Source organism: Monodon monoceros, unplaced genomic scaffold (assembly GCF_005190385.1).
Source record: "Monodon monoceros isolate NGI ecotype Baffin Bay Population unplaced genomic scaffold, NGI_Narwhal_1 Super_Scaffold_10, whole genome shotgun sequence".
Classification (NCBI taxonomy): domain Eukaryota; kingdom Metazoa; phylum Chordata; class Mammalia; order Artiodactyla; family Monodontidae; genus Monodon; species Monodon monoceros.
In genome coordinates this window covers 12,434,749-12,447,919 of record NW_021703766.1, presented here as the reverse complement: position 1 = coordinate 12,447,919, position 13,171 = coordinate 12,434,749, and the positions used below count along the sequence as shown (strand labels likewise).

Below are 13,171 nucleotides of genomic sequence, written 5' to 3'. Positions count from 1 at the left end.
ATTAATGAGGGGGGATTGGATCCTAGTAGATAACTAAACGTAACAAAAGACACAATAATGAAAAGTGTGGTATTGTTGCATGAGTAGACAGAAAGACTAATGGAACAGAATAGAAAGTTCAGAAATATAACCAAATACACGCAAATATTTTATGTATGATGAAAGTGGCACCTTAAGTCCGTGTAGTAAAAATGGACTTATTAACACATGTTATCAGGGAGAAAAATAAAATTGGATCCGTATCCAAGGTAAATACCAAAGAAATAAAATATTTAAATGTAAATAAATGAAATCATAAAAGTATTAGAAGAAAACGGCATTTTTTGAATTAATGTGTTGATCCAGTAGATTGCTAATCACAGCTATAAAATTTCTGTTATGTGAAATGAATAAATTCTAGAAATCTACTGTACAGCACTGTGCTTGTGTATAAGTACACAGTGCACTTAAAAATCTGTTAAGTGGGTAGATCTCATTTTAAGTGTTCTTACACTTAAAACAATTTTTTTAATAAAAAATTTTTAAAGATCTAGTAGACAAGTAAAATGATGAAAGACCCCCTTTTTTTTTTTTTTAACTAAAGAACAAGTATTGCTGAGGCTTCATTGCCACGTTCCTTAGAACAAGAAATGTTTGGTTGACAGTTCTCTGATTTATGTTAATACACTTTTATTTCAAAAAGTACTTTTGTTCCTCCATTTACTACCCCACTGTATCAGTTAGCTATTGCTGTAGTTTAACAAGCACCTAAAACTCCGTGGCATAAAACAATAAACATTTATTCTTTTTTTATCTCTTTTTTCTTAAATTGAAGTATAGTTGATTTACAATGTTGCATTAATTACTGCTATACAGCAAAGTGATTCAGTTATACATATATATACATTCTATTTTTAAACTCTTTTTTGGCTGCATTGGGTCTTCGTTGCTGGATGTGGGCTTTCTCTAGTTGCGGTGAGTGGGGGCTACTCTTTGTTGTGGTGTGCGGACTTCTCATTGCGGTGGCTTGTCTTGTTGCGGAGCGTGGGCTCTAGGCACGCGGGCTCAGTAGTTGTGGCTCACGGGCTCAGTAGTTGTGGCACATGGGCTTAGTTGCTCCATGGCATGTGGGATCTTCCCGAACCAGGGCTCGAACCTGTGTACTCTGCATCGGCAGGTGGATTCTTAACCACTGCACCACCAGGGAAGCCCTCTATTTTTAAAACATTCATTTCCATTATGGTTTATCACAGGATATTGAATATAGTTCTCTGTGCTATGCAGTAGGACCTTGTTATTTATCCATTCTATATATAAAAGTTCACATCTGCTAACCCCAACCTCCCACTCCATCCTTCCCCCAGCCCCCTTTTCCCTTGGCAACGACCAGTCTGTTCTCTATGTTCATGATTCTGTTTATGTTTCATAGATAGGTTCATTTGTGTCATATTTTAGATTCCGCATATAAGTGACATCATGTGGTATTTGTCTTTCTCTTTCTGACTTACTTCAGTTAGTATAATAGTCTCTAGGTAGGTCCATCCATGTTACTGCAAATAGAATTATTTCATTCTTTTTTATGGCTGAGTAGTATTCCATTCTAAATATGTACCACATCTTTTTTTTCTTTAGATTTTTTAATTTTAATTTTTATTTTTCTCTGTGTTGGGTCTTCGTTGCTGTGTGTGGCCTTCTCTAGTTGCGGCGAGCTGGGCTACTCTTTGTTGAGGTGCACAGGCTTCTCACTGCAGTGGCCTCTCTTGTTATGGAGCACGGGCTCTAGGTGTGTGGGCTTCAGTAGTTGTGGCAAGCGAGCTGTAGAGCACAGGCTCAGTAGTTGTGGTGCATGGGCTTAGTTGCTCTACGGTGTGTGGGATCTTCCCGGACCAGGGCTCGAACCCGTGTCCCCTGCAATGGCAGGCGGATTCTTCACCACTGAGCCACCAGGGAAGTCCCCCACATCTTCTTTATCCATCCATCTGTCAATGGACATTTAGGTTGTTTCCATGTCTTGGCTATTGTGAATAGTGCTGCTATGAACATAGTGGTGCGTGCATCTTTTTGAATTATAGTTTTGTTTGGATATATGCCCAGGAGTGGGATTGCTGGATCATACGGCAACTCTATTTTTAGTTTTCTGAGGAATGTCCATACTGTTTTCCACAGTGGCTGCACCAATCTACATTCCCACCAACAGTGTAGGAGGGTTCCCTTTTCTCTACATCCTCTCCAGCATTTATTGTTTGTAGATTTTTTAATGATGGCCATGCTGACTGGTGTGAGGTGATACCTCATTGTAGTTTTAATTTGCATTTCCCTGATAATTAGTGATGTTGAGCATCTTTTCATGTGCTTTTTGGCCATCTGTATGTCTTCTTTGGAGAAATGTCTATTTAGATCTGCCCATTCTTTGATTGGGTTGTTTGTTTTTTTGATATAGAGCTGCATGAGCTGTTTGTATATTTTGGAAAGTAATCCCACGGATAAAGAAGATGTGGTACATGTTTACAATGGAATATTACTCAGCCATAAAAAGGAATGAAATTGGGTCATTTGTAGAGATGTGGATGGGCCTAGAGACTGTCATACAGAGTGAAGTAAGTCAGAAAGAGAAAAACAGATATCGTATATTAACGCATATATGTGGAATCTAGAAAAATGGTATAGATGAACCAGTTTCCAAGGCAGAAATAGAGACACAGATGTAGCGAACAAACGTATGGACACCAAGCGGGGAAAGAAGGGGCAGCAGGTGGTGGTGGTGGGATGAACTGGGAGACTGGGATTGACATATATACACAAATATGTATAAAATAGATAACTAATAAGAACCTGCTGTATAAAAAAATAAAATTAAAAAGAATTATAATAATTTAAAAAAAGAAAAAAAGAAAGTAATCCCTTGTCATGTCTGTCTCTTCCTTTGCAAATATTTTCTCCCATTCTGTAGGTTGTCTTTTTGTTTTGTTTAAGGTTTCCTTTGTTTTGCAAAAGCTTGTAAGTTTGATTAGGTCCCATTTGTCTATTTTTGTTTTTATTTCTATTGCCTTGGGAGACTGACCTAAGAAAACATTGATATTATTCATGTCATTTATTCTTTTTTTTTTGTTTGTCTTGTTTTGTTTTTTCTTTGGCCGCATGCGGAATTCCCCCAACAAGGGGTCAAAACTGGAAGCATGGAGTCTTAACCCCCGGAAAACCAGCGAAGTCCAGTAAACATTTATTCTTGTTCATGAGTCTATAGGTCAGCTGGGTGATTCTTCTGGTCTTGGCTGGTCTCACTTGTGCATTTTTGGTTAATTTGGGGGGTTGGGTAGGCAGCTCTGCTGATCTCAGTTGGAATTTCTCATATATCTGGACGTCAGCTGGCTGTAGGCTGATCTAGAAGGGACTCAGAAGGACAACTTGCTCTCTTCCACGTGGTTTCTCTTGTTCCAACAGCATTCTAAGAGAAAGGAGGAATCTGTGAGGGCCAATATATCATTATTTTCATAGCTTTGTAGCCAAGCAAGTCACAAAGCCAGCCTCAATTCAAGAGGCAGGGAAATAGACTGCACCTCCTGATAAGAAGACCTGCGAAGTCAAGTGGTAATTGAGGCCACTCCTTTTCCATAATGACCTCTAAATCCCACTGAGATATCAACTACTTCTGATACAGAAATAAACTTCCTTCAAGCTATTTAGCAAAATGTGACCCATGGCTGGACACAAAAGAAATGATTGCTTGTGTATGAAGAACACCTCAGTGTTCTTCGGGATTGCTTCCTGGAAAAACAAAATACAAAACCAATTTCCCATGGCATAAATAAAGCACTGTAGGGCCTTATGCAGTAAAGGGTTAACTTAGCAAGTCTGGGTTGTCTAAACCTTGTACCTTCCAAAGGAAGGCTTGACTGTTGCCCAGCCCTTGGGAGGTAACTTCTAACCTCTAAGCTGGTAGAATATCCTGTCTGATAAGAGTGTTTTTCTTTACCTGGAGACCTTGAACCAGCCAGATGCTTTATGCTGGGGCCCTCGGGTCGACCTGGGGAGGGGCTGGAGACTAAGGTCAGCTGTGTGGGCAGTCAGACATGCCCATAGCACCAATCTGCAATAAAGACCCTGGACACCAAGGCTTGGCCGAGCTTCTGGTTAGCAATACTCCATGTGTGATGTCACATACCATTGCTGGGAGAATCAAGCGCTGTATGCATGACACCACTGAGGGAGGACAGATGGAATCTTGTGCCTGGTATCTCGAGGACCTTGGCCTTTGTGCATTTTTCCATTGCTGATTTTAATCTGTGTCCTTTCACTGCAGCAAACTGTAACCATGAGTGCAGCAGCTTGCTGAGTTCTGAGTCCTTCTAAGGAAAAATTGAACCTGAGCATGGTCTGTGGGACCCCCGAAAACAGTCATATTATCATTTTGAAGCCACAGACAGATTATCTTTTTCAGAATTAAAACTTGTTGGCTTCTCCAGGCTTTTGTTTTTCCGTTTGTAAACAGGTATTTGGACCAATAGACTCCTGATCTATTCTATTTATGGATCTACTTATAAAATAGGGGAAGTTTTGATGCAGTTGCTTTATTTTGTAATAATACTTTGTCCAATAATACTCAAACCCACATCTTTCTGACTTGTATGAAATTATCTCTAAATTCTCTATAAAAAACAATGCATCCAGTAATAAACCTGATTCCAAATGACTATGATTTTTTTTTCCCCAAGGTGGGATAAATAGGATATTCTTTAGGTGTCTCTCCACAAGGAGGAGATATGGCAAGGAACTAGCTGGAGTTCTTTGCAGTCCCAAGACCCGGCTAGCAGGAAAGAAGAACTGAAGGAGCAGCTACCTACCCTGGTGTTATGCGGGGCCACCACCGTTCCCCTGAGGTGGGCAGCCCTGAAAAGTTGGATGATGCTGGAAGCTACCCACTCCAGCAGGATGCAGGATGTGTAGGCAGCACTTGGTACACGCAGGTGGACAGGACTACAGAACTGCATGATACTGATAGTAGTTGGGTTTCAAGCGTCGTTACTACTTGCCCCAGTCATTCATTCATTCCTCATCTATGCCAAGCACAGTGCTGGAAAGGCCTCAATAAATGAGACAGACAGTCCTTATATGCCCAGAGGATCCTTGATGAAGACTTCTAAGCCATTAACCATGTAAGATCGCTTCATTCACTGAGGTGAAAGATGGCCTTGTCAAACACTCAGTTAAGATAACTAAATTTTTCGAGGTTCAGGTTGGTTCCGTTCTCCAGAGTTAATTTATGTTAAAAACAAAGGAAAGATAGCATGAGATATTCACTTTGCTCCAAATAAGGAGAATTTTTGCAGGCTCCCTACTTTGTAATTTTGTTTTGTTTTTTAAATATTTATTTTTTATTTCACGCCAGGTTTTAGTTGCAGCACACGGGATCTTTGTTGTGGCACATGGGATCTTTTTTTTTTTTTAGTTGCGGCATGTGGGCCCTTTAGCATGCGGGCTCTTAGTTGCGTCACGTGGGATCTAGTTCCCTGACCAGGGATCGAACCCGGGCCCCCTGTGTTGGGAGCACAGAGTCTTAACCACTAGACCACCAGGGAAGTCCGTGTAATTTTGCCATGAAAAAAAAAAAAATAGAGGCCACTTCTCAGAGCCCCAAATGAGGAGGGAAAGGCTGTGATTAGATATCATTCCTTTCCATCATCTCAGGTATATAAAAGAGGGAGGCAGGTCGACTGGCTGGGAGAAATTGGTGACCAGATGGAGTGGTATTGTCAGACACTGGAAATAATACAAGGAAAGGAACATCCACTGGTAGGTGTCTGATTATGGAGTCTTGGAATCATGATTATAGGGATTATGGAGCCTAATACATGATTACGGAGTCTTGGCTCAAACCTCACCAGCTGAGTAAAGTCTTCTCTAGCCATTCTACTCAAAAATGCACACACACCCCGACACTCCTGATACGACCCTCTTAGCAGTGAACTCCATCTGACATGCTGTATGTTTTACTTATTGTTTATTGCCTGTCTCCCTAAGTAGAATGTAAGCTCATAAGGGGAGAGAGCTATGGGTCACTCACAGCTGTGCCCAAGCACAGTGCCTGCCACCAGCAGGTGCTTGACAAACGTTGATGGCAGAAATGCTGAATAAAGGAGTAGAAAATAATGATGCTTGGGGAAAAAACCTGAACCTCTCACTCAGAAAAAGAATTGTTCTAAAACCTGGCAAGGAGTAAGGAATTGCTGTTAGTATTTGGCCAAAAATTCTTCTTAAACCTTGACCTTCTCAGGTTCTGAGTCTAGATGAAGTAACAGAAAATTGATAATTAAAATTTAAGGTGATCAGGAGAATCCAGACTGTGTGGAAGTTCTTCAGAATAGACAATCCAGTGTTTTCAGCCTATAAATGGCAAAGAAAAAAAAAAAAAGATATGGAGGGGGGGACCTATGTATTAAAAGACATTAATCGTGGGATGTGGATTCATTTGGATCTTGAGTTTTTAAAATTTGAAGAAATGTTCATGGAAACAATTTGGAAATATGAACAACAACTGGACATTTGAATACTATTAAGGAAACTTCTAAAATATTTTAGGTGTGATAATGGTGCACAGTGACTGTGCTTTACAGTGTGATCCACAGGCCCCTGGGGTCTCCAAGACCCTTGCATGGGATCCAGGAGGTCAAGGCTCTTGTAATAATAACACTTCGGCATTATTTTCCTATTTCATTGAGTTGACATTTGCACTGACGGTGCAAAAGCAGTTGGTGGGGGAGCTTGCTGGTGCCACAGCAGGATTCCAGACAGTGGCACCAAGCTGCACTGGAAGTCACTACCTATTTTTTTTCTTTTGGCAGCGCTGCGGCCTGCAAGATCTTAGTTCCCCAACCAGGGATGGAACCCATGTCCCCCTGCAGTGGAAGCATGGAGTCCTAACCACTGGACCATCAGGGAATTCCCTGGCAGTCACTGCTTTCTGCACTCTCGTGCAATTGCAGGAAAGAAGTGCCAGTTTCACTTAAGAATGACCTTAATGGAGCAGTAAAAACGATTAGTTGTATTGTCTCAACCTTTGAGCGCATGTCTTTTTAATATTCTGTCTGATGAAACGGGAAGTACGTACAAAGTACTTCTGCTGCACACACAGAAGCAAGACGTTGTCTCCAGGAAAACCACTTGTGCGGTTGAGTCGTGAGCTGAACTAGCTGCTTTTCTCATGAAACATTTTTACTTGAATGGCTGACAGTCAAACAAAGGCTGGCTGTTTGGCAGACATTTTCTCAAAAATGAATGAAGTGAGCTGTCATTTCCAGGAAAACAAGTGACTATATTTCTTGCCCAATGATAAAAGGAGCTTTCAAGTAAAAATTTGAATTTTGGCAAAAACCTGATTCTGCTTCCCAATACTTATTAAAGCTTTTCTGATGAGACCAGTGGTGATATTATTATGGTCATTTGATACTATGTAATAAAATGTATCAACATTTCAAAGATCTTTATGACTCAGTAAGCCAGTGTTTTTCAAAGACCAGGGCATGATGTTACAAAATCATGCCTGGATAAATGATCCATTCAAAGTACAAAAAAGACCAATGGATTTTAATATAACAGAGTATATAAGTTCTTTGATAAAATCATATGATCTAGGGTCTGTGACCCATGGGAATGTCATTTGAGCACGTAAACAAAAATAAAATTTTTTGTCAATATCTATGAGCTAACCACACTGTTATTTATGAGGTTTGGGATATTTGCTCCACTTTAAACAGTCACTATTATAACAGTTAAAATCTCTTTACATCCAATAACAGTGCCATACAAGCATGTACTTACTGTTGGTGCCAGTGCTTGTTGGAACGGAAGTGGATATTACAACATGCTCGGAAGATCAAACAACCACTAGGACATGCTGGGTAGTTGATTGAGAAGAGAGTGAAACCTTAGTGGAAGGTCAAAAAAATTTAAAGCAACATTTAAATTAAAATATGCAATATGTTTTTTTAAAAAACATCCTCTATACTTTTCCTTTATTCCTAAGAGGAAATTAATAGAAAATAATGTGGTTTTGAACTTTGCACGGTCTTCAGAAACAGTCCATGCACACAGTACTCTACGCTGTTATGCATAAGGCAGTAGGGAGTTTATTTTGTGTGTGTTTTTTGGGGGAAGAGTGTATATTTCTTCTTTTTGTACATTTCAGTATTTAGTCTTTATGCATAATTTTTACAAAAATAGGATCACACTCTACATACTCTTGTGTGATCTACATTTTTTCATTTCTCAACTCATTAGACACCTCCCCCATGGAGTTAGTATACATTATCATTTTCAATGTCTCCCCAAATTCCATTTACATATCAACTTAATTACATCTATTGAAAGATTTTTAGACTGTTTCCAGTGTTTTGCAGATATAAGCTGTAATGTGAGAACATTCATGTATATACATCATTGTACAAGATTAAAATCTATGATAATTTAAAATTTTTAACTTTTGATACAATGAGGACTTCAGAAAGATTTTATGTACTATAGTCCCACCAGAATTGTATAAAAATTTTTTCCAAGTTGTTCCAATCCTGGGTCTCATTACTCTTTTAAACATTGGCCAAACTTATAGGTCAAAATGATATTACATATGTTATCATATAGCTTTTCTTTGATTTTGAGTAGAGAGAAAACATTTTTGATAAATTTATTCTGTGTATTTCATCTTTAATTGGTTCTTCATATACTGAGCTTATTTTTCTTAATGGGGTTAAATTAACATATAAGAGGAGTTCATAAATTAAGACTACCCTTTTTCTTCACTCATGTACCATGTATATTTGCCCAGCTTATTTGTCTTTCACTTCGTTTATAGCATTTTTTTCAAAATTGGTCTCTATAGTTGAATTTGTCAGTTATTTCCTTGATGATTTCTGCCTTTGGTGTCATAGCTTCTCACCCAAAGAATATAAAAAACATTCCCTTATCATTTCTTTACAACTACTTTGATACTTTCACTTTAAAATTTAAATCGTGAATCCGGCTTATACTTAATTGCCCTAATATGCAGTCTTAGGAGTCTAACATTTTTTTCCCTCCAAATTGTTAATTAGTTGCCCAAGAACAATCATGGAAAATTTCAATCTTTCACAAGTGCTGTGAAAACAGACACTAAATTAGTATATACACTTGAGTCGTTTTTTTTTTTTCTGGAGCCAGTACTAAAAAGTTTTCATGTTTTAGCTTTGTAATACATTTTTATATCTAATAGTTATTAGTCTCTCTTTTAAAAAAATATCCTGAGTATTCTGTTTTTCTTTCTGATGAAGTATGGAATTATTCCATCAAACAAAAAATAATCAAAAGGGTACAAACAATAAATAACAGAAATACCTTGCTAAGACTTTGAGTTTTAGTAATTTACAGAGTTATGCAACAATCACTTCAACCCAGCTTATTATTTTTTAAAATTCTGGTAAAATATATATAATATGAAATTTACCATTTTTAAGTATCCAATTCAGTGGTGTTAAGCACATTCACAGTGTTGTTTATCCATCACCATCATCTCTTTTCAGAACTTTTTCATCATCCCAAATAGAAACTCCCTACCCATTAAATAGTAACTCCCATGCCTTCCCCCACTCTTGTCCCCAGGAATCTCTACTTTCTGTCTATGAATTCGCCTATTCTAGATACTTTATGTAAGCAGAATCCTACAATATTTGTCCTTTTGTATGTGGCTTATTTCATTTGTATTTTCAAGGTTCATCCATGTGGTAGCATGTACCAGAACTTCATTCTTTTTTTGACTGAATAATATTCCACTATATGTGTATACCACATTTTATTTATCCATTCTTCTGTTGATGGGCACTAAGGTTGTTTCCATCTTTTTGCTGTAGTGAATAGTGCTGCTATGAACATTGATGTACAAGTAATATATCTGAGCAGAACCCTATGATAGGGTCTTCCCAGGAGAGAACTGCCCCCACCAATGTCCTCTGCCTGCCTCTTGTTTGTAGAAAACTTTAGCCTTGTAGGCCTTCCCCAAGTTCCAAAGAGCAAATTTAATCAGAGAAGTGAGAAAATACAAAAACAAAGAAAAACAGTCAAGCAAGGCAAAATAATAATTGTTCAGCCACTAAACAAACTCAAGGACCTTTAGTTCCTTCGCAAGGGCTAGAGATAACATTTTGAACCATATCCTTGAGCTATTTTGCAAATCCTGAAACCTCTGCCAGGTGGAAGAAGTTAACTACATGTTGACCACAAGCACATAGACCCCAAACTGGTTGAAACCAGAAGGTTGATGATGTTGACTCCTGCTTGCCTCGCCACCAATCAATCATAAGGATGTCCATGAGCTGATTACTCCACACCCCACAATCCTCTCCCTCACCCTATCTTTAAAACTCTTTCCCTAAAAGCCATTGGGGAATTCCAGTGTTTTAAGCATTATTCGCCTCTACTCCTTGCTTGGCCTTGCAATAAACCCTGCACTTTCCTTCACCACAGCCTGGTGTCAATAGACTGGCTTCACTGTTTGCATACAGACCCAAGTTTGGTTCAGTAACAGTAGCTTTTTGAGACTATATGTTGTTTTAATTAAAAACTAGTTGCTACCATTACACACCTATTAGAATGGCCAAAATCCACAACACTGACAACACCAAATGCTGACGGGGTGTGGAGCAACAGGAACTCTCATTCATTGCTGGTGGGAATGCAAAATGGTACAGCCATTTTGGAAGACAGTCTGGCAGTTTCTACAAAACTAAATATATTCTCATCATAAAATCTGACAGTTGTGTTCCTTGATATTTATACAAATGAGAAACTTACTTTATTTCCACACAAAACACTGCACAGGGATGCTTATAGCAGCTTTATTCATAACTGTCAAAACTTGGAAGCAACGAAGATGTCCTTCAATTGCTGAATGGATAAATAAGTGGTGGTACATGCATACAATGGAATATTATTCAGTGCTAAAAAGAAATGAGCTATCAAGCCATGAAAAGACATGGAGGAACTTTAAGTGCATATTACTAAGTGAAAGAAACCAATCTGAAAAGGCTACATACTGAATGATTCCAACTATGTTACATTCTGGAAAAGGCGAAAGTGTAATAGGGAAGAAATTTCGTATTCTATTACAAGTTAATCACTAAAGAGATGTTGCCTATAAGCTTAAATTATACATAATAGACCATCTCTGGGAACCTCTGCCTCCCAGGTAATGTGTATTAAGCTAAAATACCTTTCTTCAGCTCACAGGAAACATCTTGACCGGGCCCACCTGTGAATGACTGCAGGAAGAAGAAATTAACATAAACCCTCCAGAGGCTGAGGGGAACCAGGAAGTGTTTGACCCTACTCCCTCCCTTTTTTTAGAGTAAAAGAAGTCTGAGTTCTAACTCAGGCAAGATGGTTCTTTGGGACACACATTCATCTTCTTCTCGGTCTGCTGGTTTTCTGGGTTAAGTCGCTATTTCTTGCCCCAAGAACGTCTCGATTTATTGGCCTGCGGTGCAGCTTGGACTTGGTAACAATCCTAGGAGTACAGTAAAAAGGTCAGTGACTTTCAGGGACTCAGGGAGAAGGAGGGAAGGATGAACAGACGGAGCACAGGGGATTTTGTGGGCAGTGAAACTATTCTCTATGATACTATGGTGGTGGGTACATGTCATCATATATTTGCCAAAGAGGTATATATTTGCCAAAACCCATAGAATGTTCAACACCCAGAGTGAACCCTAGTGTAAACTATGGACTTCGGGTGATTTGTCAGTGTACGTTCGATCGTAGCAAATGTACCACTGTGGTACTGGAGGTTGATAGTGGAGGAGGCCATGCATGTGGGGGTGCAGGTGGTATAGTGGAACTCTATGTTCCTCATAGACGAACATCTGCATCTCCTCATATTTTACTGTAAACCTAAAACTTAAAAATTTGCAGCACATGGTATCTTTATGGCCGATTTTATTATTTAAAAATATCAGAAAGGTGTGTTAATGTTAATGTTACATAGTTATCTTTGAAAAGTGAGATTATGGGTAATATTTGTTTTATTTTATACATATTTTCTAATTTAAATGCTGTTACCATAGATTACCTGTGTAATCTTTAAAAGCCAGGATTTGTATTTTGGGGTAGGTAGTGGTTATAACTCATAAACCGCTCTGGTGGAAGTGAAGTCCAGGCCAAGGGATTATCTTGGTCAGCGCTCATCCGACCGGCTAAACAAGGTGAAGACTTTCCTGAGAGTCCCTACGGTGAGGCCCTGCGGGCTTATGGGAAATGTAGTCCCGAAGTTCGATGGACCACCCCTCGGAGGACCCTGGGACGGCAAGCAGCCCCTGCATCTGCGCATGTGCAATGCTGCGAGCGCGCCGGTGGCCGCCCTTCCCCCACCTCCCGCCGCGAGTGGGTGACAGGGCTCCGGTCTGCACGCGTTTTAGCCGCCCCGCGCCGTGACCTGGCCTGGCACTGAGCCACGAGCGGAGGCTGTGCCCCTCCAGGTATGAGGGGGCCTGCCAGGCAGCTCCGCGGGGTCTGGGTGCCGAGGGGAAGGAGATGAGGGATGGGCTCGTGCCCGCGTGGGGTGGAAGCCCAAACTTCGGTGACTTGCAGGCGGCGGCGACCCTCGGGGCGGTGTCCGGGGCGGCCCGGCCCTCTCCTCGGCGCGGGACCGGCTGGGCCCGCCTGGCCGGACGTGCGGGGGCGGGAACGGCCGAAGGGGAGGGCGGTGGCGAGGGCCAGCCTTCCTCCCTTTGTCAGGCAAAGCGCCTCCGACCCGCCGCGAAGGTCTTCGGCCGCGCGGCAGCAGGTCCTGAAACCCGGCGGGCGGGCGGGCGCAAGGCGAGGCTGGGGGCGGGGCCGGGCGCACCTGGCAGCGCCCGAATGCCGCGTGCGGCTGCCCAGGGCCTCGCGGGGTGGAGGGAGGCTTGAAAGGTTTCCCAAGTTTCCTGATGCGCCAATTGCTGAATGAGTAAGACCTGTGACCTCTTTGCAAGAGCCTTTTCAGCTGAAGTGTTCACCCAATCCTCACACCTACCCTGTGTCTTCGCTTAGTTCCTCAGTTTCAACAGAAGGAAAAGTGAAGGCTCTGGTGAAGTGATTTACCCAAGGTCACACAGCCAGCTGGTATTTTGTCATATGAATGGGAAATATTTTTTCATTTGCCTTTTAATTTTGCTCATTGGTGGTTTTTGCCATG

General features: G+C 40.7%; 1 protein-coding gene and 1 long non-coding RNA gene across 2 annotated transcripts in view; one reads left to right on the top strand and one right to left on the bottom strand.

Moving 5' to 3' along the window:
* Positions 1 to 2,891: 2,891 nt before the first annotated feature.
* Positions 2,892 to 7,874, bottom strand: LOC114904046. Its single transcript, XR_003795836.1, has 2 exons — positions 7,795 to 7,874; positions 2,892 to 3,424 (listed from the first exon to the last, which is right to left on the bottom strand). It is a non-coding gene; the product is annotated as an uncharacterized LOC114904046 (long non-coding RNA).
* Positions 7,875 to 12,295: 4,421 nt separating this feature from the next.
* Positions 12,296 to 13,171, top strand: part of ZFP1 (ZFP1 zinc finger protein) — a 36,367-nt gene continuing 35,491 nt past the window's right edge. Inside the window, exon 1 of the mRNA XM_029206018.1 lies at positions 12,296 to 12,473. The gene's annotated coding sequence lies outside the window, so the exon portion shown is untranslated. The remainder of the gene's footprint in view (positions 12,474 to 13,171) is intronic.